The sequence below is a fragment of the Trachypithecus francoisi genome, unplaced genomic scaffold, assembly GCF_009764315.1.
Source record: "Trachypithecus francoisi isolate TF-2019V2 unplaced genomic scaffold, Tfra_2.0 Lachesis_group17, whole genome shotgun sequence".
Classification (NCBI taxonomy): domain Eukaryota; kingdom Metazoa; phylum Chordata; class Mammalia; order Primates; family Cercopithecidae; genus Trachypithecus; species Trachypithecus francoisi.
In genome coordinates, this window is record NW_022681462.1 from 56,915,206 (window position 1) to 56,928,178 (window position 12,973).

At 36.4% G+C, this 12,973-nt stretch overlaps 1 protein-coding gene and 1 long non-coding RNA gene across 16 annotated transcripts in view; one reads left to right on the forward strand and one right to left on the reverse strand.

The window, feature by feature from the left end:
• NRXN1 (neurexin 1) overlaps positions 1 to 12,973 on the forward strand; it is a 1,146,744-nt gene that overhangs the window by 454,425 nt on the left and 679,346 nt on the right. The gene's annotated exons all lie outside the window — the stretch shown is intronic.
• The window catches only part of LOC117062320, a 74,863-nt gene that overhangs the window by 1,445 nt on the left and 60,445 nt on the right, over positions 1 to 12,973 (reverse strand). The window lies entirely within an intron of this gene.

A 12,973-nucleotide genomic window follows, 5' to 3' on the forward strand; every position in this document is an offset into this window, starting at 1 on the left:
GACACAAAATGTATAATGAATGAATGAGTTGGATTTAAAGCACTGTGGAGTGATTAGCCCTAAGCAGTATGAGAATCACCCCTGATGTTGAGATAGGATGGAGTAAGACAGGAGATAAGAACAAGCTGTGGTGAAAGATGGCAAAAAGGGAAAACAAGGAAGTCCCCAGGATTGTCCTCTCTTTATAGGATTCAAAATGCTGTTAGCATGAGTAGAATCAAGAACTAAAATATAAATGTATATTTTTTCTTCAATGGTTCGGTAGTACACAACCCATTTATACTATTTCTAGGGGCCTTAGAAAGAGACATTTCTTAGTCCTTCCCTTCAGCTTCAGCTCTTTATTAGAAGGCTTTGCTTTTTGGTTTAATGAGTCTCTCTTAGCCTAGCACACATTATCATGTGTAATAAAGTTATCAGGAGGCCTTTCTTCCATGTTTAATGATCTGGAGCAAATGACTTCCTCTATGACTCACCCATACTTATGCCTACAGGTGTTAAAAGTTCCCCGACAATGCTGATATGCATTTTGATATTTTTAGGGTGCAGGAACTTAGAAACATATGAATTAGGTTTCAGTTTACGTAAATATGACCATATGACTGATATACCTCACTACCAAATGTGAACCACAAAAGCAAGGAAATGCAAGCATACATTTAAAAATGCAAATATACCTTATCCATATGGGAATATCTATCGTTGTGATATGTAGTAAATTATATCTGTAATAGTCTGTTCTTACACTGCTATACAGAACTGCCCAAGACTGGGTAATTCATGAAGGAAAGAGGTTTAATTGACTCACAGTTCATGAAGGAAAGAGGTTTAATTGGCTGGAGAGGCCTCAGGAAACTTACAATCCTGGTGGAAGAGGAAGCAAATATGTCCTTCTTCATTTACATGGTGGCAGGAAGGAGAAGTGTCAAGCAAAATCAAAACTGCTTATATCGTTGTTTCAGACAGCAAATTTTAAATAATTTATCAAGGTTTATTAATATATTTCTTTTTTATAATCTTTATCTTTCTTATACATTTTCAGAGGCTAAGGTATCAAGGGTATCATCCTTATGCAACTGTAAGCATATGATAGTTAATTTTCTTTAAAATTTACAATATATGTCATACAATAAGATGTTTTTAACAGCATAGATATGTTGGATATAATAACAACTATCATGTGCTATTTAAAACACTTCTTTTATCTTTAAAACATGACCAAAATATATAAATGTTTTTAAATAAGTCCAAATAATTTTGATCACCTTCCCCTTTGCAAGCAGCAAATAAAATAGCATTGCACAATTAACGCACAAACTCTACTCTGTAAGAACACTAACTGCAGGGATCAGATATACCCCCAAATATAATATTTCATTTCAGCCTATTTGATTCATAAAGTGTTTTCCTTTTCTTTATCTGAATCTTCTTATTTGATGGCTTTTAAAATTGGTAGTATCAAAGAGACAAGTTGAATTACCATATTTTTATACCTCACAGTTTATATTATTCTAAAGATAGAAAAATATGAGAGAAATATACATGCTTGTAAATTCAGTGCCTTTTAAAAATATCATAGTAGTCCCCTGCTGGGACTAGATGACAGACTCCATGTGTTCATTTTCAATTCATTTGTCAAAGCACTGAGGCAGAGCTGAGCTGACTGGAATGAAGAAAATAATGCTCCAAACGTATTTGTGTGCATTTAAATAAAATTGGATAACCTTATTTATCCCACCACAGTAGTCATTCACCTAATCATGCTTAACTTTGTAAGTTTCACAAAAAATAACACACAATCAGAGATCAATGACTTTGTTCACAAAAACTACAGACTCTGATCTGAGAGAATTTCATTTTGTAGTGATTGAGAGCAGAGCATCAAGGTGGAGGGAGAGGAAAGAGTGATTCATTTGGCCTATGCCAGGGGCTTTTTAGAGTAGTAATTATTGATCACCACATTGATTTTGGTCCATTTGGCTAGGAGGCCTTCCTAAATAAAGTGCTCTGGGAAACTGCTCCGCTTCCCCATCTTTATGATAAGCTTTCTGCTGCTGGTGCTGTAATGCAAGTTTTGTTCTCTGCACTTGGACAAAATTGTTTTCCCAAAATTTTTTCTCTAAGCTTTCTCTAACCACATACTCGAACTATACACAAGAATTCTCATGCTGAGCATCTTTTCCCCTGAACTAGATACCTGTATTAAAAAAAGAATCAAAACAGTGAAGCTCACTGCAATAGATTACAATCTATAAATCAGCAAAGTCTAAGCCCTGAATGTGATAGCCTTCATTACGCTATGTAAGGAGAGAACCTGAAGGAGTCCTTGGAAATCTTTTCACTTTTTACTCCCTAAGCCAAGAGCAAACTCTGTTCCAAAAGTTACCTCTCCTGACTAAATTGCCTGCCACAAGTCAAGAGAACCTTCCTACCCTCTGTTTTGTGAACTTCTGTTTCTCCTCACATAGGGACTCTGAGCTCATAGACTTGCCACCTAGATGGGTAAAGAAACATGGCCTACTACTTTTCCCTTTGTCTTTTGGGATGCACAGACTGCAGGCAGTTTATGTGCTGGATTGATGGCTTTTATTATGACTCAGGCTGTTTAGATCATTCTGGTGTCATTTGCCCCGGCCCTTGCCAACTGTGGAAGTCTACTGCTAGGGTTTCAACTCTGACTTTAATACTTATTGGTTGTATAACTTGAGCAAATTTCTTAATTTCCTTAAAATGCCATTTCATCATCTGTAAATTAGTGGTAATAAGAGTAGTCATAGTAGTTAGCAAGCACAGTTTATAGTGAGGATTAAGTGAGATGCTGCATGCGAAGAGTAGAGCATGGTGACTGACACAAAATAGGTCATCACCAAGCTGTAGAGGTTATTCTTATCTCCTCCTTTCATTGGGTGTCCTTGGAGCATCACTGCCTGGGGCAGCTTGGAACGGATTTGAGGCTTGCTTAACCAAGGTCAGAATTTGGATCCAACACAATAACTGTTTGAGATCCACACAAAAGGTTTTAGAAACCTCAGACATGTAGTAATTCTGTGGGAATGTAGCTTAATAGCCAAGGGAAGGAAGCCAAGCCTAAATCTTCACTGAAGGGCGCCTAACTTGTGTTTAGCATGCACAGTGGGGTGCATTTCCCTGCTTGGCTTTGGCAGCATCCACTGAGGGAAGAGAACCATGTGCTGTCCCAGATAGGGGTCACCCTCCTCCCCAGCACAGCACAGAGGCCTTGCTGTCGTCAGCCCCCTTGGGAAGAGTCACTGAAACAGGACACAATCACAATAGGAGAGAAGAGAACTGGAATAAGATGTAATGAAACTTCAAAGAGGAAGGAAATCATAGGCATTATGATAAATAAAAATAGAAAACTCAGAACTTCCTGGGACCCACATTTTTTTACATCACTATCATTGTTTGGCCTATTTTTCCTTTCTGTAGGTCATTATCTGTCCGTTTTTAAAGATCCGACTAGTCTATCTATCTATCTATCTATCTATCTATCTATCTATCATTCATCTATCAGATATATGGTGTATAGTAGAACTTTCCATGACTGTCCTAATTATGAAGAGGAAGTCAGCTTCAGAGTCTTTATACTAATAGCCCTTCTTATCTTAGGTTTTTTTTTCCTTTGTCGAGTCATTAGACATTTTACTACGTGCTAGAAACTAAGCTCAGATAAAGTGTTGAATAAACAACAAGCTCAGATAAAATGTTGAATAAACTTCAGTCCCTGACTTCAAAGAACCAGCTCTACTCTATTTCATCTCCCCACTGGATTGGTAGTTGAACCCCTGGAGTGCTGTGGGCAATTTCTTTTTTCTTTGCAGCATGTTGATCAGTAATATTTGTATATATTTTGTCAACTATTATGTCAAAACACTTCATAAAAAACAGAGACCTCAGTGGGGGAAACCTTGTTTGGAATATAACATTTCCAATTCAGGGCAGGGAGCTAGATTATTTAGAGTATGGTGAGCTAATTGCTGAGAGTATTTAGAGTATGTTGAGATCTTAGTCCATTCAGACTGCTTTAAAAAAAATACCATAGACTGGGCAGCTTAAACAACAAATATTGATTTCTCACAGTTCTAGAGGCTGGGAATTCCAAGATGAAGGCTCTGGAAGGATTCAGTGTCCGGTGAGGGCCCATTTTCTAGTTTATAATTGTCCATCTTCTTGCTGTATCCTCACATAGCAGAAGTGAGGGAGCTCTCTGGGCTCTCTTTTATAAGGGAAATAACTAATCACATTCATGAATCTTCACCCTCATGAGCTTATCACTTCCCAAAGGCCCCATCACACTGGGAGTTAGGATTTCAATATCTGAATATGGGTGGAGAAGGGGCACAAACATTAGGTCTGTTACAGTGAGTTAATGTTAGTTGTCCAGGGGAATGCAATACATTCTCCCACGCTGTCAGAACTTATTTGAGGACTCTGATTTAAAACTGCATGTAAGTAAATTATTTTTAGAAACTCTAAAAATGCTTTTGTAGCATTTTACATTTACAAGGGGTTTTAAAACTGACATATTGTCTTCATTTATTTTACTGTGCTTCATGCTTGAACAATGAACCTTAAACAGTAATTGTCACATGACAGGTGTTCCATAAATACATTTATTCGTTTGTGTATGTATTCATTCAGATACTTATAAAAAATCTGCTGTATTCCATGTATTAAGGGTATAATAATGAATGAAACCTAATGGTTTCTGACTTCACATGGTGCTTACAGTCTGATGAGGGTGAACATGCCTAGGAAACAGACAACAGTTAGATCCCTCCCTTCTGTTTTCAGGCAAGATATAACTAATTTCTCATTAATCTGAGAAAATTAAGACTCCGAGAAAATAGGTAACTAAGTAAACTCCAAAAAGCCAATAAATAGACGAGAACAGACTAGAACAGAAATACTATAACTGACTGAAGGCACATTTTTACCATTACACATTTTTCAGTAATGGATGAAGTAGGACAAGTCAGACATTAAGCACTCTAGGGTTTCTGTCAGTTATTTCCTATACTGTCACAATGTTTATAAACATTGTATATGCTCTACACACTTCCCATTAAAATACATGATTTCATGAGGTGCAGAATCTTTGAGCTGTGTCAAAGACCCAATGTCACAATTACTATTTAGTTTAATAATGTTATTTTTATGATTTCATGTTGATAAGGCTCAGATTCTGTTTTTCCACAGTATTGCCATAGGGAGCCATCAGGAGCAGGTTAAAAAAAAAAAAAAAAAAAAAAGCGGCTTATTCATTTGCAGAATTTGTCATTTGGATTTTTTAAAATATATATTTATTGAATTCTAGATGCTGTTTCTAAAATTTTAACTCTCCTAGAACATAGCCTGGAATCAGCAGAACTAGATTTATGGCCTGTATGTGTGATGTAGGAAACAATCAACTTGCTCTAACTCAATTGCAGCCAGTTTGCTTGTAAGCGTTTAGCTAACAGATAAAATGCCTAGGCTTATTGAGTGCCTAAAATATAATAGGCAGTCATAAAGAAGATCATTTCTTACTAAAATAATCATAATACTTCATATTATTTACATTTATTTTTATGTTATTTTGTTTATATTTGTCTTAATGTATTAATACAATCTTACCCTGGCTTGTACTGTTAACTTTGGAGAGAAAATTCACAAACCATCAAAATTGATTCTCACAGGCCTTTTTCCCAACCCCATTTATGTGTATACCACTTTCATAATTGGGACATATATATGTGTTATCTACCTTATCATTTAATTAATATTTTACATTTAAGCAATTTACCTTTGAAATTAATCTCATCCTAAATATTATTCATCAATTTACAATTTTAATATGCTAGTTATACTTTTTTCCCTCCAAGTACACATCCAAATAACTATAATTCAGAAATTAAATACACTTTTTGAACCACTTAACTTCACCTGGCATATCACCAGTATGAGTCTTGATTTTTGGTTACAAGGCAACTTTCTGCAATAGGGAAAACAGGGATTCTTTTTTAAAGACAGGGTCTTGCTTTGTCGCCCAGGCTCTAGTGCAGTGGCCTGAACATGACTCACTGCAACCTCTGCCTCCTGGGCTCAAGTGAGCCTCCCTCCTCAGCCTCCTGAGTAGCTAGGACCACAGGTGTACACCAGCATGCCTGGCTAGTTTTTGTATTTTTAGTGGAGATGGTGTTTCACCATGTTGCCCAGGTTAGTCTGAAACTCCATGTCTCAAGTGATCTGCCCACATCAGCCTCCCAAAGAGTTGGGATTACAAATGTGAGCCACCATGGCTGGCAAAAACAAGGATTCTTATGCTCACTTCACCAATGAGGAAATTCAGGCTCATTGGAGTTAAGTAGGTTTGCAGCAAGACCCAACTGTTATAGCCAGACACACCAAAAGATTGTGTCTCACCGAAGGTCAGGGAGCTGGGTAGAGACAAGATTGGCATTGGAACTCAGGATTTATGTCTCACTGTTGTGAATTCTTTCTAGTATATTCTTTCTTTGGAAATTCTCTTTCCTAATACAGAAGAGAAGCAATGTATTGGCACCAATGGCAAGTTTAATAATGTTTATAAACATTTTATTTTCCAGCATAAACCAAGAATCTAAGGAATATTTTCATAAAGCTAATTACTATAACAGATAATTTGTATTATTATAAATGAATATATTATTAACTACATTTATCTACGTGTACCTCTCCATTCCCAAATTGGTTTCAACAAGTGTTGAGATATTAGCTTCTATGTTTTCCAACCCCTTCCACTTAGGGAAGTGGTAGAGAAACAGAAGAACTCTCACTGAAGTGGAAAAGGGCTTGAGTTTAATGCAAAATAACTTAATAAGGATATGCTTGTGAAGCCACTAACTAATTTTTCTTAGATATTTCTTTTGTGAGGAGAATACTTTTGATTAGTCTACTGTTTTTTTAGTATATTGAATAAGGCTTGCACCAATACATTCACTCATTAAAAAATATTTAGTATGTGCATATTTTATACCAGACACTATTATAGGTTGGTATACAACAGGTAACAAAAGGGAAAATAATTCCTACCTTTACAGAGCTTGTACTATACTGGAAGGAGACAGACACTAGATAAATTTTTAAAATATATAATTTATCTGTGGATGTTATTGCTGTGGAAATAATTCAGTATACGTCCCTGGGTGAGAAGAATAAGATGGTAGCAATTATTTTTATAAGATAGTCACACAGAGCTACACTGTGAAGGTGACATATGAGCAAAAACTTGAAGAAGGCATGAGGGTGATCCTTGTGGCTATATTGAGGAAGAATGTTCTGTGTAGAAAGAAGAACAAGTGTAAACACCCTGGAGGGTAAGTAGGTTTGGGGCATTTCAGACATACCAAAAAGGCTAATGTAGATAGAGCAAATTAAGTGAGAAAGGATGTATCAGCGAGGTAAGAGTGGGAGTCAATTTGAGAAGGACTTTGGCTTCTTGCTTCAAATAACAGACATGTAACCAGCCCATTTTCTCCAAAAGAAGGAAAATCTGTGTGGCTCTGCTCAGTAGGTTTTTTGAAATGGTTGTTGCCTAAGAGAATGCCTGAGTGGATGGGACCAAATGTAATTCAATGACCCCCCTTAGGAGTCTGGCATTTCTTAAGTTACCACTTACTGCTTCACTAAAAGAAGAGGGTTCATGGCAATCTCTGAAGCTGGCAATATGAATGAATCATCTGAATGAATCATCTGAATGAGTGAGTACACTGCTCCTCTTGACCGAGGCCCCATCAACAACCAACTAAAACAGTGACTGGGGAAAGAAAATAGTTTACTGAATCAGTAGAAATTTCTCTGTGCTTAGTACTTTTGAAAAATTTGATTACTTCATTTTCAATAGCCTCTATTTATAAAGTGCATTGATTTCGCGAAGTGTTAGGTAGAGTACTTTATATTCATATTTTAAATTTAGTGTTTCTTATAATCTTGTTGGGCATGTATTATTTTTAATCATAAAAAACAAATTACATAAAATTTACTATCTTGACCATTTTTTAATATATAATTCATTAGCGTTAAGTATATTCACATTGTTGAGCAGCAGATATCCAAAACCTTTTCATCTTGTGAAACTGATATTCTACATCCATTAAACAACACTACATTTTCCTCTCCCACAAGCCCCTGGTAACCATCATTCTGCTTTCTGTTTCTCTGGAGTTGACTACTTTAGATACTACATATAAGTGGAGTCATACAATATTCGTATTTTTGTGTCTGGCTTATTTTACTTCAGGTTAGTGTGTTTTTTTGTTGTTTGTTTTGTTTTTTTTCTTTTCTTTTTTTTTTTTTTTGTCCCAGTCTTACATATGAAGAAACTGAGGTTTAGAAAGGTTAACTTGCCTAAGGTTTTGCAGTTACTAAGTGCACAGAACACTGAATCCAGATCTGATACTAGAATTCATGGGCCAAACCACTATTACATTATTTTTTCAAATCAGAATGCTCAGGATCTGTGGGAAGAGGGTAAGGTATGTAAATTTATTCATAGGGACCTAAAAATTTTATTTTTATAAAAAAACAGTTTGTATACATGACTCAAGTTTAAGAAGCACAGCATCAAACTGCAGTGACCATGTCAGTGACTATATGCCACACTCGAGAACATCCCAGAATTATTCATCTATTTTATTTTGTGTGTGGAATACATTTACCTTCTCATTTCTGTGTGGGACTGAGATTCAGAACTCTCATATTTCCATCACATTCGTATAGATAAACTATGGTTGCATCATTTAAACCAGCATACCAAACTATAGTGGCAGCAGCAATACCGGCCATGTACATTCCAAGACTAGTTCATTTTGGTTTACCAACCTAAGGTAACAGAGAACCCTTTATCTAAGAGGGGAAAACCTGCTCTTCTTTGCTCCACCACTTGCAGTTTGCTAAGTCATTTGATGTCAACATAGAATAGCTCATCATATTTATCTTCTTTGCCAATAGCTGCCCATTTATTCCTTTTGTTCAGAAAGGGAGTGTAAATAATTTTTAAATTGTTAAACACAAAAAAAGAAACTATAGATGGTTGGTAGGGAATAAATAGAACTTTTACAATGACCACATTTTCCAAGTGAAGGAAAGCAGGACAGATGGGCTGATGAGTACAAGTGTATTTATGGGGTGCATGGAAGAAAAGTATTTGATCAAGAGTGACCTAGAAATATAGGAACATATGGCCACACAAACAACTTAGTATTTTCTCTTTTTAGCATATTGAGTTGAAGGGATAGTTTTTTGCTTGCCTCAAACAAAAATAAAAGAACTTTCTTAGGGCAGCATACCTTTGAACCCATTATCTTTGGGGATTTATGGTGAAATTATTTCTCTCCTAATTCCAAGACATAACCTCTTAACTCTCCTTCAAAAGTATCCTGAGGCCCAAATTAGAAATCAGAATTTTTCAAGGACATACTAATGCAGTATACTGGGTAGACTTTTTCTTTCTGTATCCTTAGAAGAGGAAAAAGATCACTAGAATCTTGTCAATTTCATGGTTGTCATTCAACAAACGTTTATTGGGCTCCAACCAAATGTCCAGCTCTTCACTAGTCACTTGAGGAAAATAAATCAGGGATTTTAAGCACATGATAAAGTGGAAGAGATACTCATAATAATTTCATTTTAATATTTTGAGTATCATTATCTTACTTTTTGCATGTGCCAGAGGTATGACTAACTAATTATTGATAGTTGGAAGATGGTGAGGGCTAGGACATCTGGTCGGTGTCTTCAAATAAAATTCTAGAATGCGGAGAAGGAATTGATAGATTCTGTGAACCTTCAATATAATATTCTTAGTACAATGCCTGTACCACTTCGGGTACAGAAGGTGCTCAATAAATCTTGACTATTTACTCAGTCTTCAAACATTAGATGAGTACCCCTATATATCAAGTGTTATGCTAGGCAGTAAGATACAAAAATTAACATGATGTAGTCTCTAACCTCAGTAAATGTTACATTCCTTGTAGAAACAGGCAGGTATGGAGACAAATGCAACAGTCCATTGTCAGTCTTTGATAGGGGTACACCCTTGGTGCTGCAAGAATCCCAGAGGAGGATACTAGGGAAGGTTTTTCAGCTTTGATGTACTAATGAGTTCTGAAAGGTGAGTAGGTTAGGTCAAAAGGTAGAGGGGCTAGGTGTGGTGGCCCACACCTATAATTCCAGCACTTGGGAGGCTGAGGCAAGAGAATCTCTTGAGCCCACGAGTTTGAGATCAGCCTAGGCAATATAGTGAGAACTTGTCTCTACTAAAATTAAAAACAAAATTAGCCAGGCATCTGTAGTCCCAGCTACTTGGGAGGCTGAAATGGGAGGATCACTTGAACCTGGGAGTTTGAGACTGCAGTGAGCTAAGATAATGCCACTGAACTCCAGCCTGAGTAACAGAGGCAGACTTTGTCTCTAAAAGAAAGAAAAAAGAAAAAAAAAAAGTAGGTGGGAGGTGAAAGTATTGAATGAATAATGGGGTCAGAGAGAAAAGAGAGAAGAAAGAGAGGGAAAGAGACAATACAAAGTGTGAATTCCTTAGGGAAATAACCCAAGTGTACTGTGGTTGGACATTAGAATTCTTGCAAGTGAGTGACAGCTGTGAAGTAAGGTACATGGGATTGGTTCTGATAGCTATTTTGGGGGTTGATGGGCAACTTAAACCCAGCTTAAACCATATGGTTCAGCGGGGGATCTGGAAGCCATCAAAGCTGTTTTAATATTTTGATATGAGGAAGTACTTTTATCATATAAGTATTTTAGAAATAAACACAAACCTAAATATATAAGATACTTTGATTTTTTTTTTTTTTTCTGGCAGATCCCAAAATGTGGTTAATAAAGGACTGTGATGCTATGTAGACTATGTTTATGTGCTAGTTTTGCTAGTGGCTTCGCCTGTCTCTCTTTGTAGTTGTTTCCGTTTTGCTATTTTTGTTTTATGCTATTCTGTTTTCTTTTACTTTCTTTCACCTGGTAACTTTTTGTTAGTTTGTTTGTTTGTTTGTTTTTGAGACGAGTCTCACTCTTACCCAGGCTGTTGTGCAGTGGCACAGTCTCAGCTCACTGCAACTTCTGCCTCCCTGGCTCAAGCGAACCTCCCACATCAGCCTCCCAAGTAGCTGGGACCACATGTGAGGGGATTTGGCATATTGCCCAGACTGGTTTTCAGCTCCTGGGCTGAAGCCATCTTCCACCTCCCAAAGTGCTGGGATTATAAGAATGAGCCATTATGCCCTGCAAAGTAATTTTTATTACTTATTTTTAGGATCTGAAAGGTGTTAGCCATCTATTACTAATATTTCAAATCAAAGCTGCAATTTATAGCGAGGAATCCTTTAGCTAATCCTGCAGCTAAGAAAACTTTCTGAAGACCAACCAAATCTTCCTGGTTATTAACAAAACTGAATTGTTGCGAACAGGTGGCCTGTATGTTCTCAAACAGATTTCACTAATTTATGACTATTTATATCAGAAAAGCCATATTCTCTCTGTGATGATATACTAGAGTGAAATTTTACTATGCATACAGCATAGCTTTTTTTATTTTTATTTTTAAGATGTCATTCTCCACCATGGCCTAGCCCATGGTTCCAAGTGCACCTAGTTTATATACATGACATATAGTTTTGAGTCCACCTCTAAATAACTGCATGCTCTTGGATAAATCAGTTACTCTATTTGAGCTCTTAAAGATAACCTGGTTTGGCTCCATCATTTCTAGCTGGATATCTTATTGTCCAGAACAGGTAGCTGCCCACTCTGTCCTTGACACTCTCAAAAGACTCCAAAGACTTTTGCTAGTACCATTCCCTCATCATCATGACATTCTTTCTCATGATCCCTCCAAATTCTCACCTTCAATTTAAACCTACTTTTCCTCATTAGTTCCCTTTGCACCTAATAAAAAATTTCACAGAAAACTCTTGTTTAAGAACTCAGCCCATACTTATTGGTTGCAAACAGCAATAAATTCAACCTTTTAGTTGTCTCTTACTGGGCTACTAATTTATCCTTTATATTACCTATGAATCTGAGGGATGGTTAAATATGGCCAATTTTAATTTATTTGAATTTTAATTATTTGAAGAGAGAAACATAAGCTATCCAATAAAGTGGGAATAGCAATATGAATATTATTATTTGAATTATCATTATTAGGCTTTTGGCATGCATAGATATGAGGTGCTGCCACATTAACCTGAAAAGTATAGGCCAAGAAATAATATTTTCACTAGCCAAACATTTTTATTTTTAACTATAAATCCATTCAGCATGTATGTTGGAGTGCCACACAATAGAATTCAAGAAATACAGCAGATAAAACAGACAAAAATCACTGTCCTTAGGGAACTTCTATCTATTCATAAATTTATAGATTTGTTTTATAGGTGTCAAATGTAAATGAGAATGCTGAATGTCAAATCCAAAATTCATAATTCTGTTGATTTGTTTCAGCATAGAATATTCTCTTCCAAAAAAGTATTTTTTAAATAATATTAAAGGAATTGTTACATTTTCAAGGTTATATTACCTGCGATTAAGGTAATTTACTCATGTGTATGGCCATATTCTAAGAGTTCTTTTGGGACTATAGCAACTTACATTGAATTTCTCTCCATTATTTTCATTGGTATGTTTTTAGACTCAGTAGTGTTCTAGACAGTGTAGTAGCTATGAACATAGCATGGAAATAAGCCCTTCTGCTCAGATGATTCATGAGGAGACAGGCAGTGGAGAGAGAACAATACCCCCTTGAACCAGACTCCCACAAAGGAGAGGGAAAGCTCAGTTTTCAGATATCTAGGATGTGTTGACTACTGTGTTGGGTAGTCTTTTGCCCAGGGTATACCCCTCTACTTTCTTCCAACCTTCCTTCACCTGACGCTTTTTTTGTTCATATGTCGCTCTCTGTTCCAGCATCTTTTGGAGAACT